Genomic DNA, 12,060 nt, shown 5'->3' with positions numbered 1-12,060 from the left:
TCCAGGGTTTAATTGCTCTTGATTCTTCTGCTTAATAGAGGAATGTCTGCTGACTTCCTTTAATTTGGCTTTACAAGGAGTCTGTGATTTTTTTCCCCCTCTACAGATGAAATCACAGTTAGCCTACCCCTTGGTAGTCTTGGGTTGGTTTTCATTTCTTCTTCAGAAAAAGGGGAATTTTTGACAAGTTCATTTCTTTAGTGCTTCTTTCTAATGTAGGGGAAAAGCTTTGAAGAGACCTACCTTTAGAGGTTCTGGTATGTTCAGGTCCTACTACCTACTACTACCACCTACTACCAACCTTATAAGACCATTGTGAAGAAAGCATTTTGTAAATTGCAAAGAGCCATACAAATGTGAGGTAACATCATTGTTTCATAATTTACATTGACTGTGCTATAAGTTGATTTTTCTGGATATCACTGCATTTAAATACTGCCTACAAACATTGAATACTTTTCAAATCTCCATAGGATTTAAAGCAGGGCAGGACCTTAGCATCTAGTCCAAAGTCTTCATAGTTGGGGAAATTGAGTCTACAGAGTACAAAGGGACTAGAATCCTGATTCAGGACTTTTTCTAAAATCAATGCTCTTTCTACTAATTCACAATCCAACCAACATTATTAGATGCCCAGTAGCTCTGTGTCCCCATTATTAGGGTTATCAAAGGCCTTCTAGGAGTTTTACAAAGGAAAAGCACATTGTAAGAAAGATACTAATAAGCCTGGAGTTAGGTCCTGCCTATGACACATAATGTGATCTTCACTAGGCAAGTTACAACATCTCAGTGCCCCCAGCTTCCCTAACAAATTGCAGAACAGTTGGGGATATCCATGTGTGGAGGGAGTTTCCTCACTAGGAGCTCTGTGAAATCATGGATTTGGACAAAAGTTTTGATAAATTAGAGAGGGTCCAGAGGAGAAAGACAAGGATGGTGAGGGGTCTGAAAAGATCATACCTTAGATTTGGGTTCTAAATAAGGGAAACCTCCTAATCATCAGCTTTACTAAAATGAAACCTAGGCAGCAGCTGGTAGGTTAACCTTACAAAAAGGTTTTTAAGAACTGGTGGAACCTGAATGCAGATTGAAGACACTTTTGCTTTATTTTTCTTCTTGATGTTGTTTTTTTCTGTGATTTCTTTCACAGAATGACTTACATGGAAATGTGTTTTGCATGACCACACATGTATAACCTATGTCAAATTGCTTGCCTTCTCAATGAGGGGAGAGAGAGGGATTTGGAACTCAAAATTTGAAAAAAATGCTAAAATTATTTTTACATGTAATTGGGAAAAATAAAATATTAAAAAATTTTTAAAGGTCTTTAAGGGTGGATGATCACTTTGTTGAAGATGTTTTTGAGAAGATTCTCTTGGCCTAGATGGCCCCTGTGGTGGTGCCCATCCGCTCAAAATTCTGTGAAATTCCTTCCAACCATCCAGTGCGTTAGGCTGTCTCTTTTTATGCCCTATCTTTCACCATTAGAATGTAAGTTCTTTGAGAGTAAGGTTGCTCTTATTTGCTTTTATTTGTGTCCCCAGCACTCAGCATAGAGCTTGGCACAATGTGTGACTGAGCAAATCATTTAGCCCTTCGGACACCCAGTTTTCTCATTAGTTAAAATGGGAATAATATATTATCCAATTACACAGCAGTTGTTGTGAGGCTCAAACTAGATAATTTCATGTAATGTGCCTTGCAAATTTCAAAGCCTTATTATATAATATATAATATATTAACATATCATAAATATATAATATACAAATGTATTATATATTCATATAAATACAAATGAATTTAAATTACATATTATATATCATATAAATATAACAGAAAGTATATAGTGTATGTGAACATACGTTATATGTCTATATATTATATAATTATATAAATGTTAGTTATTTTTAGAGTATGCATTTTGCAAATGAGGCTCAGAGGCTGAAGACCATAAGCTCCTAGGGGTCTTTGTATCCTCAGTGCCTGAGGTGCTAAATGCCTCATACTTAGAAGGCGCTTAATAAAATGCCCTTCGAGTCGAACTTAATTTAGACTGGAAGTTGAGTTGCCCAAAATTACAGTTAAGTGGTAGACACAGAACGCTCTTAGCCCAGCGCCCACCGGGACAGATGCACGTGACCGAACTCGTCACAGAATAACAGAGAGAATGAGATCATTCCTTGGTGGGAAAAAGACCAGGGCGGGGGAGGAGGGGGAGGAGAGGACGGAGTCCCCCTCCATCCCACAACGCAACACTCCGGTAGTCCTCTCTATGGCCAATAAAACGCAGAGCATAAAACCGAGACTCCAATGGCAGGCTGTCCACTTCCGGGTCGGTGAATGGTAGCGCATGCTCAACTACTACAGCTCCGGCACTCTCTAGAGCGCGTCGTCATTCGCGCCTGCGCCGCAGATCATTCGGCGGAGGCCCGCGAAAACAGCGAGGGGGCGGAGCCGGGCACTGCCTCCGCGCCATCGCCATGGCAGAGGGGAAGAGGCGGGACGGCCGGAGAGGTGCGCAGGCGTCAGCGCAGGCGCAGGAGGCGGTGGAGGGGAGGTGGCGGCTCGGCAGCTTGTTAAGGTGAGTGGTGGCTACGGCGCCGGCGGCCGCCGTGGAGCTGAGGGGGAGGGAGGCCTCGACGCCCTTCCTCCTCAGCTGGGGGTCCCGGAGCTCCGCGCTCCCCCGCGCGTCCGCTCTGCTGGCTCCCCGAGGCGGGCGGGCGGCCGGCGGGAGGGAGGCCCGGGCCCCGGCCCAGGCTCCGGCTCCTCCGGTGGAAGGCAGTGGAGAAGCCGCAGCTTTTGCAGGACCCCGGAGCGGCGGGGTCAGGGGAGAGCCAGAGGACCGAGGAAGGGCTCATTGCTCCCCTTTCACCAGAGCCCATGAATCCCCTTCCTAGACGGTGGAGGGGAGCTTGGGGAGCCCCACGCCAACCCCCTTCTTTTACAGCGGAGGAGACCGTGGCCAGAGAGCCTAAGGGACTTGTCCAGGCTTCCCCCGGGAGGAGGGAGGCGCCGAGCCTGCGTTCGAACCCGGCGCCTCGGACCCCCCGGTGCGAAGGTCTTGCCACTGTACTTAGTGCTCTCCTATGAAGTGGGTAGGGCCAGAACTGCCATTCGTAGCGTTAGTTGAGGAAACTGAGGCACAGGGCTAGGAATAGACTTGCCCAAGGTCATGCGGCTATTAAGTATTAGACCTCTAGCGCTTAAAGGCTTTTTCCATCTTAGTCTCTAATTCGCGTTTAAAAAAAAAAGCCCTTCCTGAGATGATGGTCTTAGTAGTTTGAGACTGGTATGAACGATCCCTCACGTTTGTGCCACGCTCTGAAAGCCCTGTGCAGGTGTGTTATCTCATTGGGTGCTCATAGCACCCCTGTGAGGTAGGAGGGGATAACCGCCCCCATTGGGCACTTGAGGACACGGAGACTCAGAGATAGGAAGTGTATTACCAGGGGTCACTTAACCGGTAAGTGGTAGGACCAGACCTCTAAAGCTGTTTTAGCTCCACGTCCAGCGTATTTCTAACAGCTACCACACTGCCTAAACAACGAATCTGCTATTCGTTTAAGGGAGCTGTGGGAGGGGGAGTTAGGACTCATGACTGGGGATTGGTTGTCTGTAATAGGTGAAGTAGAAATCAAAAAGGGTGTAAGTGGAATGGAAGTCTTTAGTCAGCAGGTTTTACTGACCTTTTGAACTGTTTGGCTAAGGGACAGGCATAGAAGAGACATTGGTTTGTTTCCGCAAGAAACAAAGGAATTATTCCTTTTTTTTTTTTTTCCTTCAGGTAGTCAGAGTTAAGTGATTTTGATTTGAACTCAGGTCCTTCTGACTCCAAGGCTAGTGCTCTATTCACTGGGCCACCTAGCTGCCCCTTCTTGTAAATTTCCACCCCCAGTTTTCTGTTTTCCTTATAATTTTGGTTACATTGGTTTTGTTTGTGCAAAAAAATTGCAACATGTAGTCCTTCAACTTAGCAAACCTTCATTGGGCTCCCACTATGGCCAAATCATAGGATCGTAGAGATCGTCAATTCCATACCTCTCATTTTACGGATGAGGACATTGAAGCCCAGAGGGAGTGATGGCACTTGCTGAAGGCCACACTACTAGAAAGTTTCAGAGCCAGTATAATACATGTCCTGTGATTATAAATCCACTACTCCTCCTACTACATCATATTGTGGAAATAAAATCAGTAAGATTCCCTCTCTCAAGGTACTGACAATCTCAGGAAGGACAGAAGTTAAATTGTAACAAAAACAATGTATGATTTAAAGGGGTCATTCCTCTCTGATCTACTCAAAGGCATGTGGTACAGTGAGGACCACCAAGACATGGCTGGATAATATATTTATGCTCAGTGCCCTGAACCTATTAAGAGAGTAATTGAAAGGAGAGTGCTGATCCTGCTTCCTGTAGTCATCATTTGTATCCCAGAGCCATTCATACCTGTGGTGGTTTTTAAAATAATGGATAAAGTTATGTTCTCATGCAGTTATAACAGAACTTTAAAGTTGCAGAGGCTCTTATAAATCGTGGAGTATGTGGATTTAGAACCTTTAGAGATCTCATTTTTTTTTTTTTTTTTGACAATTGGGGTTCAGTGACTTGCCCAGGGTCACACAGCTAGTAAGTGTCAAGTGGTTGGTCTGGTCAAGGTCAGATTTGAACTCAGGTCCTCCTGACTTCAGGGCCGGTGCTCTATCTACCTTGCCACCTCGCTGCCCCTTCTCTCATTTTTCTTTTTTTTTCCTTTTTTTTTTTTTTAAGGCAGTTGGGGTCAAGTAACTTGCCCAGGGTCACACAGCTAGTGTCAAGTGTTTGGTCTGAGGCCAGATTTGAACTCAGGTCCTCGTGACTTCAGGGTTGGTGCTCTATCCACTGTGCCACCTAGCTGCCCCTTCTCATTTTTCAAATGATGAAATTGAGACCACACAGGCAATAAACTCCTGATCATCAGGATTTGAATTCAGGTCTGACTCCAAATATAGCTCTTGACTCCATCCCAAAACCAGGTGATCCTGGTAGCTCTCCAATCTACTTTGCTGTCTCCTGCCTCATTGTAGTCTGTGCAACAACATGGTGTAATGCATAGAGCTTATAGGAGCTAGAACACTTGAGGTTGAGTGCTGACTTGGCCTCTTCCAGCCGTCTGAATGTGGCAAAGTAAGTTAGAGCAAGAAATAGGAGATAAACAGTTCAAGTCTTAGACTGACATCCATGAAGGCCTCTAGTTCACTGGGTGGATCCTTTATCAAAAGACACAGACAGGAATTATCATATGGAACAAAAAGACATGAATGATTTGCAATCTGCAAAGAGACATGAGTGCCTACATTGGTTACATCACAAATGTATGACTACCATTTATAAGTACGAACAAGAAATTTCAAAAGAGTTGTATAAAATCAGTCTTCCTAAAAAGTGAACTTTAGCACTTTAAAACATCTACACCACTAAGCATACATCTCCTATTCTCACATGTTCATTCCAGATGTCATTTTTTTTGAAAAGTTTACTTCCAAAAAAAAAGTTTACTTCCTTTTTTTTTTTTCCCCTCACCTGGAAAATGGAGGGTAATAATCCTTGAGCTGATTCCCTTCCAAAGTTGTGAAGCCTTCTCTTGGACATTAGGAGGCCTGAACTGTAGTCCAGGTTCTGTCCTAGCTGTGTGACTTTGAGCTAGACTTTGGTTTCTTCAGTTTGTAAGTTGAAATGACTAAATTGAGAGAATCTCTAAAAAAATTCTTCCTTCTCTAGTATTCCAAGAACAACAATTTGTCTGATAAATTTTACCTTAACCTTAAATTTCCTGTTCTTGGGTTGAAGGCTTAAGAGAAACAAAAAGGTTCACAGGCTCTAAAGAACTTTCTGGTTTTTAGTGCGTGTTTCTGGGAGAATTGTCTACCCTAAGCTTTCCTGTTTGACTGATTGCAATTGTTTTAAATGTTTTATGGGAACCACTGAAGACATTTTAAAATTGCCTGCAGATATTTTGAAAAGTATCCGCTGTATTGTAGAGCATTGACTTAATGCTGAGGAAGAATCAAAGTTTAGATAAACATAAAGAGTAAGTGGAAATAATAGCAAACAAAAATATTGTGGGCATATTACATACAAATAATATGTATCTAGAGGACTTTCCTTGAGAATACTCTGCCCGCAACCCCCACTTTTTAAAATTTTTTTAACTAAGAGTGGCCAAAAAGTTGCACTTTATCTCTCACAGGGAGAGGCAAACTTCGAGGAATGGAAAAGGGCCTTGGACTGTAAGTGAGGAGAATGTGGTTCAGATGCTACCTCTGTCACTAATTTAATGGTATATCCTTAGATAAGCTATTTAGAGACTTGGGACTTTGGGTCTCAATTTTCCTTATCTATAAAATAAAAGAAGTTGGACTGGATGACCTCTCTAAAGTCTTTTCCAGCTCTATGCACTGCCTTTCTAGGAATTAACATTAATTCTTCTTTTTAAAAATGACATCTAGGGGGCAGCTAGGTGGCCCAGTGGGTAGAGTACTGGCCCTGGAGTCGGGAGGACCTGAGTTCAAATCTGGCCTCAGACACATAACATTCACTAGCTGTGTGACTCTGGGCAAGTTGCTTAACCCCAATTGCCTCACCCCCCCCCCCAAAAAGGAAGTAAACTTTTTTTTTTGGAAGTAAACTTATCAAAAAAAATGACATCTGGAATGAACATGTTAATGTTAGTGAGAATAGGAGATGTACGCTTAGTGGTGTAGATGTTTTAAAGTGCTAAAGTTCACTTTTTAGGAAGACTGATTTTATATAACTCTTTTGAAATTTCTTGTTCGTACTTATAAATGGTAGTCATACATTTGTGATGTAACCAATGTAGGCACTCATGTCTCTTTGCAGATTGCAAATCATTCATGTCTTTTTGTTCCGTATGATAATTCCTGTCTGTGTCTTTTGATAAAGGATCCACCCAGTGAACTAGAGGCCTTCATGGATGTCAGTCTAAGACTTGAACTGTTTATCTCCTATTTCTTGCTCTAGTTTAGGCATTCTTACCTGTTTTTGTGTCATGCCCTGCTTTGGCAGTCAGGTGACGGCATGGACCCCTTCTCAGAATAACATTTTACAAAAGAACCATTAATTATGTTGAAATACACTCATCAAAATTTTTTAAAAATGTTCACATAACCTCCCCCTGCTCACTTCCCCTTCCCTTACAATATAAGACCCTTTGCTCTGACTCTTTGACTGGATCCATTTCCTAGCCATACCTGTCCTTGATATCTTTCCATTAGCTTTGAAGGTTTGTAATTTTGTAAAATCCTCAGCCAGAATGATAGATGTAATCTATTAGGGGCATGTAGTACTGAGAGGATCTGGTGATGAACAGAAGATGGAATTACATAGTCTTGGGGTTTGTTTCCTCCCTGCCCCCTCTCTTCCCTCCATGAGTATCTTCTACTTGCATTTCCAGAGGAGGTAAGTTCAGTTAACTCACCAGAAGGGTTTCTTCCTTTTGTGACAATTTGCTGGTATTTTACATTGTGGAACACCTACCCAAATAAACATATTGGAAGCATAAGAAACACTTTAATAAATTATTTTTTTCTTTTTAGTTCTGTTTCCAGTCTTTCATCATTACTATTACTCAATGTAGCCTTTTACATGTGCGCACACCTTACAACCACCTGTTAGCTCAGGGGTGCAAGTATTATCCTCATTTCACCATGGAGGAACCTGAGGCTCAGCCTGCTGTCTTGTAGCTTATGTTAGAGGCAGAGCTAAGACAGGAACCAGAGACATCCAACTTTTAAATTCAGTATTCTTACCACAGTGCTACACTAGGGTTTGTATCCCTTGTAGCAATAGCTTAGCTATGTTTGTGAACCTGTTTTTTGATTCAAGGAGCATTTATTAAGCACTGATGATATTTGTCAGATGATACAGCTTCTCTCCTCAAGGAACTTGTAAATTTAATAATTATATCAAATAAGTTTAATTATGGCACAAGTTGGAACAAGAAAAAAATTAAAAGAAGATGCATGGAATGGTTCAAGTAGAGAAACTTAAGGAGTTTGAGAGAGGGAAGAAACAACTCTCCCAGCAGTTCCCAGGGAAGGTTTTACCAAGGAGGTGACCTCTACGTTGTGACTTAAAGGTGACAGGTGGCAATGTGGAGGGATTCCATTTCAGACATAGGGAATGTCATGAGCAAATGCATAATGGCTGGAGAGAGTATAATGAAAGGAGGATGGCTTTTAGTTTAATTTGGTTAGAATAGAGAGTACATAAATGGGAGTAATTTGAAATAGAACTGGAAAAGTAGGATTCAGACTGTGCAGAGCCTTGATAGCCAGAGAAAAACAGTAGGGAATCACTGCAGGTTTTCGTCAGAGAGGTGATGTGTTCAGATTTGCGAAATTAGAAGTACTACTTTGGCACCTCTGTAGCAAATGAATGGAAGAGGAGAGGCAGGGAGAAGGGAAATGATAGGAGACTATCACAGTAATTTAGGGGAGAAGAGGTCAGGGCTCGAACAATGTTGGTGAGTAGTGGAGATGATTGCTGCTGTTAGGATTTGGCAACTAATTGGATGGTAAGGGTGAGGAACGGAAGATTCCAAGGTTTTGAGCCTGAATGAGGTGTTGGCCATCTTAATTGAAACTATTTAACATTCCCGTAGTTCTTGATTTCTTCAGGAAAAAAGCTTCTCCCATAGGGAGCTTTAGATTTCTTTTTCCGTGACAAAACTGGAAGGAAAGTAATTTCCTCTTTTTCATTCCCTCTGGACCTTGTTAGAAGACTTCCTCCTCCGCTACTATTGGCAACAGTCACGTTTTCTGCTTTTTAGCTAGTTGTTGAATAAAGCAGAATTTAAAAAAGTTGTAAATGGGTAGTGACTTCCCTTTCTATATAGTGCACACTGGATTCTGCAGTGGTATTGTATCATGTCACTAGCCATCTGTACCTAGCAGCAGTTTATTTAACAGTATCTTCTTATATTTCTGTAGAATCCTGCATCTGAAGATCACAGAATTTAAAACTGGAAGAAGCCTCAGAGATTATCTAGCCCCCTCATTTTACAGGTGAAAAAACAGACCCAGAGAAGTTAGGTGACTTGCCAAGGGTTGTACAAGTAGTAAATAGAGCCAGGGTTCAAATTTAATTTCTAGGTATTTTACAAATTCATATTGTAGGTTATGCATAAATTTGTGTGTAGATATATCCTCTTACGGCTCATTTATCTGTCATTATCAAAGAGTGAAGTGTAATATAAAGGTACCTCATAAGTTGCAGTTTCCAGATACTGAAATTTCCTCCTTTAAATTCTGTTTATTTCAAAAGATTGATTTCATTGACATGGGTTTTCCCTTTTCCAACATAGATTGTAACCTTTCCACTCATTTTTAAGTCAACAAACATTTATTGAGTACTTAATATGTTTGAGGTACTAAGCTAAGCATAGGGAATACAAAAAAGGGCAAAACCAGCCTGCCTTCAAGGAGTTCATATACTAAAGGTGGAGACAGTATTCAAACAACTATGAATATACGGAGTAAATTAAGGTATTAGATGATTTCACTAGTTTCATTGACGAAAAAAAAAATCCATTCTGGTATTGAGCCTCTCCAGACTTAGCCAGTCTGACCATTAGTTAATACAGTCGGGCACTGGCTATGTTTGAAGTATTTCCATCTTTAGGGGAACCTGCCAAAGCTTGTGCTCCATTTCCATGCTCTACAAAAATTTAGGGTTAAGTGCCCCTTCTTAGTTTTCACCAGTACCCTTTTAAAGTGCTAAAATGTTTCATTTTCATCATTTTGGGTAAAAATACTCTACATTTTCCTGCCTTAAATGTTTTGTTTTTTTTTTTGTTGAGGCAATTGGGGTTAAGTGACTTGCCTAGAGTCACACAGCTGGGAAATATTTTGTCTGAGGCCAGATTTGAACTCAGGTCCTCCTGACTTCAGGGCTGGTGCTCTATCCACTGTGCCACCTAGCTGCCCCTCTGCCTTAAAATTTTTTATTGCTGCTTGTCCCTGTCTTTTTTTTTAATGTCTCCTACATTTCCCAATATATCTCTTCCCTCCCAGCAAGCTAACCAGTTCGTTAGCCAAGTATGACAGATATAACACCTGTAGTCCTTTACCTACAAGAAAAAGGTGGGAGGTCGTGCATTCTTATATCTGTTCTTTGAGGCCAGCTTTATTTGCTGTAATTTTACGTCATTCAATTTCAGTTTTGTTCTTTCTGTTTTGGTTGTAGTCTTTGTGTATATACCTTTCCTGATTCTGCTTACTTTGCTTCAGTCCATATAAATCTTCCCAGACTTCTCTGTATTTTTTTAAGGGAACAAAGTTATTTATTGTTACACAGAGTCGTTTGTTAAATAGTAGTGTATTTTACTGTGCAGAGGAGCACATTTTTGATTTACAAGCTGTTAACAGAAGTCCAAGTCCAAGTTTTCTTGCAGAGCAATGCAAGCATTTCCCAATGATCATTCATGGTTCAGCTTAAAACAGTCCCCTTTTAGTTCTGAAGAAATATAGCTAAAGACAATGCCAAATGCCGATGAGCATATGGCAATGTGACTTGGTAGTTCCACATTTCACTGTTAAGTCTGATGTTACCTAGAGCAGGATTTCACTGTGTGCATAATGAAAAGGCACTCCTGGAATTTTCTTTTTACCACATAGTTCTACAGAACAAGAATTTCATAACACTCAACCTCTATTTCCAAGAAATAATGCTTGATTACATTTCACCTGTATTTCAAAGTAATAATTTAAGTTTGAAGGAGGAACAAGTCAAAATCTTGAGGATTAAAAAAGACATCCTTTGGCTTCTGGAAGGGTACGGAAATGAGGTTAGGTTAAGGTAACAAATCACAACACATACACACACTGAGGGTTTGGCAAGAGTAACATGCATCACATGCTTCCAGTTTTGTTTTTACTGAAATGTTTTGCAGTGCTTAAAAGTGAGTAAGATCTGATAAAGAACGTCAAGAAATGTCAACTAGTAAACTGGAAATCTAGTTTTAAAGCAAAGTCCCTTTTCTATAATCATGAATACCATCTGAGGGACTGTTTATCCACCTATGGATCCATGTGATTTTGCCATTTTTCTCATTTTCTTTACCCTGTGTCACAAAGAGTCACCGTCTGATGCCAAGTCTCTCTGTATTTTTTGGATTCATTGTTTTTTGCCTTTTTTTAAACCACATTACATTCATGTACCCCAATTTAAATGTTCCCCAATTGGTGGGCTTGTTTCCAGTTCTTTACTACCATAAGAAGGGTTACTCTAAATATTTTGGTGACTCTAAGACCTTTCTTCTTATCATTGACTGTTTTTTGTTGTTGTTGGTCCTTCATTCTCTAAGAGGGCCACGACATCAAGGAGGTGATGCTGAGACATGCAAGTGAATTGGATTTAGGTGAGGGAGGGCTGTGCATGGTCCCCAGCCTCTGCAGAGCCATGTGGGGTCCAGTGGCAAGATATAGATAGGACAACTGGAGATGGCCCTGGATATAGTGGCCTTTTTAAGCTAAGGTCTTTAATAGGTCTCAGTTTGACTGAGGCAATGCCCATTCAGTGATGAAGGCTAGGTAAGAAATGAGACAGAGAATGGCTTCTTTTACCTAGTCCAAAAAAAAAAAAATCTGTCTGAGAGAGGAAGACCCTCAGGGTTTCTGGCCAAAACAGAAGCAGTTGCTATTTACATTCACTCTGAGCCAATCAGGGCCCAAACAATGACCAAGTGAGGCTTGACCTGGGGCCTTTTGTTGGCCAGTCTACAAGAGGCTGAATGATTTGGGTTTAAGGGATGGTCCCCCCCCCCCACATTTTTTGGCAATTGGGGTTAAGTGACTTGCCCAGGGTCACACAGCTATAAGGCATGGTCCTTAAGAAGGAAGTCTAGCCTATAAACCCCAAGATATCTTGAGGTTTCAGTGATCAAAATTTACATTCCTTTGGGCAGAGCACCTTCAGGTAAGGGTACGATACCCTATGTGGACAGAGGGAGGGGAAAGAAGGAAGGAAGGAAGGAGAGAGGGAACTGTGTTGTCCAACTGGC

The 12,060-nt window shown here is 41.4% G+C and overlaps 1 protein-coding gene across 2 annotated transcripts in view; it reads left to right on the top strand.

Moving 5' to 3' along the window:
- Nucleotides 1-2,529: 2,529 nt before the first annotated feature.
- Nucleotides 2,530-12,060, top strand: part of SGTA (small glutamine rich tetratricopeptide repeat containing alpha) — a 45,531-nt gene continuing 36,000 nt past the window's right edge. For both annotated transcript variants that reach the window (XM_027853182.1, XM_027853181.1), the window contains exon 1: nt 2,530-2,581. The gene's annotated coding sequence lies outside the window, so the exon portion shown is untranslated. The remainder of the gene's footprint in view (nt 2,582-12,060) is intronic.

Source organism: Vombatus ursinus, unplaced genomic scaffold, assembly GCF_900497805.2.
Source record: "Vombatus ursinus unplaced genomic scaffold, bare-nosed wombat genome assembly UNPS02009918.1, whole genome shotgun sequence".
In the NCBI taxonomy this organism is placed as follows: Eukaryota; Metazoa; Chordata; class Mammalia; order Diprotodontia; family Vombatidae; genus Vombatus; species Vombatus ursinus.
Note: the sequence above shows the minus strand (reverse complement) of the source record. Positions and strands in the feature narration are given on the sequence as shown.